The sequence below is a fragment of the Nicotiana tabacum genome, chromosome 20 (assembly GCF_000715075.1).
Source record: "Nicotiana tabacum cultivar K326 chromosome 20, ASM71507v2, whole genome shotgun sequence".
NCBI classification, from domain to species: domain Eukaryota; kingdom Viridiplantae; phylum Streptophyta; class Magnoliopsida; order Solanales; family Solanaceae; genus Nicotiana; species Nicotiana tabacum.
In genome coordinates, this window is record NC_134099.1 from 108,358,890 (window position 1) to 108,361,924 (window position 3,035).

At 35.0% G+C, this 3,035-nt stretch overlaps 1 long non-coding RNA gene across 1 annotated transcript; it reads right to left on the reverse strand.

The window, feature by feature from the left end:
- Positions 1 to 415: 415 nt before the first annotated feature.
- LOC107785069 (uncharacterized) lies at positions 416 to 2,353 on the reverse strand. The gene is made up of 2 exons (XR_012703926.1): positions 1,761 to 2,353; positions 416 to 847 (listed from the first exon to the last, which is right to left on the reverse strand). It is a non-coding gene; the product is annotated as an uncharacterized LOC107785069 (long non-coding RNA).
- Positions 2,354 to 3,035: the final 682 nt, after the last annotated feature.

Below are 3,035 nucleotides of genomic sequence, written 5' to 3' on the forward strand. Positions count from 1 at the left end.
CGGAAGCTTGGGAGATTCTAGATGAAACGGCGGATACTTTATCAGCATGGCAAAGTAGATCAAATGTTCCTCAAGATGATCCAAATGTGATTTGTCACACCTTTTTTTCCCTGAATGAGGATATGGAGTTTTTCCAATTAAAGTGACATTGATCGAAATAAGATTATTTATTTAAATTCAGAGTCGTCACTTGGAATAATTTATGGTGTCCCAAGTCACCGATTTATTTTAGAATCCCAAATCGAGGAAAGTGACTCTATTTATTGGTCCGCGAACATAGAAGACCGGGTAAGGAATTCTGTTAACCCGAGAGAAGGTATGAGCACTCCCGAGTTCCGTGATTTTTTTTTTTTGCAATCCACTAGGCAAGCGCCTAAGGCTAGTTTATATATATATATAAATTAAAATAAAAAAATACATTGTCAGGTGGTCTAATCATAATGAAAGTGATAAAAGTTGACTTTTACATGACACGTAGTATCAATGTTGAGCATTAAACTCAACCTTGATATCACATTTGATCTAAAATGAACAATTCGTTAACCGATCATAATGGGTGACAATTGCAGCCTTGTTCGACTTTGTAAACCCTATGGAACATATACCAAATGTACACTCATGTAATCTGAATCCATTTGCTGCATCTTGAGCATGTGCTGGGTCGTTTATCCAAAATGACCATTGCCTAGATTCATAGTTGTCCTCTTGGACGGTAAAACAGAAGCAACTGTTAGCGAACCAACAGCTCTCACATGCTGCAACATGTTGTGCCTGCGTTTATGCATTCCAATGTCACCATAAGCCCAACCATCTGATGTTCACACTTTTGAATCTCAATTGTGCAGGACTGCTCGAAGCATCTGCAACGTAGCTCAAAATCACCGCCCTCAAAGTGTAAAACTTCAAGGACGATAGCTATGACAAAGGCTGTTGAGTTGATGGATTATGTCCCCCATGCGTGTATGCATTTTGCCCAGCAAGCTCAAGCACGGTCGCTCAACTATTAATAATTGGTTAATTATCTAATTTATTACATGTTTAAAACCTATTGTACATTTTTAACTTTATAACCGCTTTTATTTATTTAGGGAATTATTTCTGAAACAAGACATGATATCGTGCACTCGTATATTTTATACACATTGCGAATCGTGTCACGGGAACCATACCCGCGATTTACAACATGTTTATTTTATTATTATTGTTAGAAATTGGGGTTGGGTCACATAAAATGCACATCCGAATTGCGAATTGGAATTACATATCGTGACCATTCCAAGGGAACCGTACCCATAGCCACAATGATTATTAATTAATTACTTATATCTAGAAGCAAAGCTAGCGATGAATCTTTTTCCTAAATTTGTCAGGCTAGACATATTCGGCGTTTCAAAGAAGAACTTCGTTGCTTTAAAGGACTGAAAGATTTACACTTCACATACTAGAACAACAATTTTACAATGAAGTTGAGTGATATTAACATTTTAATTTTGTAAAATATATCCTATAAATTAATCATATTTGTGCAGTATCATGCAATTATTTTAATTGAAATGTTGCAACTAACTAGCTGACATTAACCCTTCTATACTCTAACACAGAGACATAATATATAAAAAAAATGAAAACTGAGCACTAGAAAAGAAGAAGATCCAACTAGCAAATTCAAACATACTAGCAAATTAAAATGTATCTGAAAACATTCTTTCAATATTGATGGGATAAAACTCCAAATCAAAAAGTCGAACAGAATGACTAACCGATGGATCAAAGCTTAGAAATCGACAACAAAATTTCAACCGCAAAAGGGACCACGTTTGAAACCCGACACACCAACTCGTACGAACCTCGTCAGCGACGTCAAACGATTTCAACATCCCAATTTTGATACAAATTGGCAAAAACAGAGTTCAACTTTGTTTTTTTTTTTTTAAAAGAAAAACCAGTTGAAATCAACCAATTTTGACGAATGTCAACAGTTTCGAAAGCTCACCGGATTTAGAGAATTTTCAACTTGTTTAAAACTTTGGTTGAAAGCTCGAGCTGGCTGCTGCTAGATCTGTGACGAGTTAGCCTTCGTCTATTGCCTGTGTTCAAATCCCTTTTATCCGCTTTTCCCTTGCCTAACTCCCCAACTCCCCAAGATCTGTTATGTGTAATCTATAAAATTATAATGCAAAAAGGTGGAAATGGGTACAAGGGAAAGGGGCAGCCAAGTCAGGTAAAGTGAGAAAGAGATCCAAGAGTTCTCTTGGGTCCTCCGCCGTTAGGGTCCTAGGGATTTTAGGTCTTAGCTTGTCTTGGAATTAGAGAATAAGATATATATAAGATGTAGGGTTTTGGGTGGGAGGAAATCTGATGGTTTATTGATTATCGGGCTCAGGTTTGGCCCAATTTGGGCTTATGACTTGGACATTTGAAAAAAGCAAGACTTTTGGAGAAATAGTCCAAATTAAATTTCTTTCCTTTTTTTGTGATTTTGATTTTCTTTTATTGATTAATAGATGAAAAAATAAAAGTACTATTCCTAAACTTGAAATAGCACGATAAAATACTAATTACTCAAAATTTACTTATCAAACTAATATTTTTTTTGGAAAACATTTTCTTTCTTTGTAAATAAAGATAAAACTTATCTTAAAAATGTGTCTCTTTTTTTATTGTTTTCAATTTTCTTAAGGTAAAATATATAAAAGTATAAATAAGATCTAAAATATGTAAATTAAACTTAAAATATATTTACAAACTAAAAGGTGATGAAAAACTCAAATATAGTAAAAAATTAGGTGCTCACAACTGCACCTCCTTGTTTGGAAACATGAAGAATTTTCAGACAAAGATAAAGTGAGCCATGTGACTAATTTTTGACCATATCGTTATTCAAAATAGGAAGAAAATAAAAGAAAAAGGTGCAACCGAGTCCTAGTTTTGAACAACCTACATATCTCAGATTATAAGGGAATCAGGTCGCGTGTTGTTCAAGGAGAATGGTGGAGTGATGAGTTGGAGAGTCGAGTGAGGTCCCGTTGAGGCTC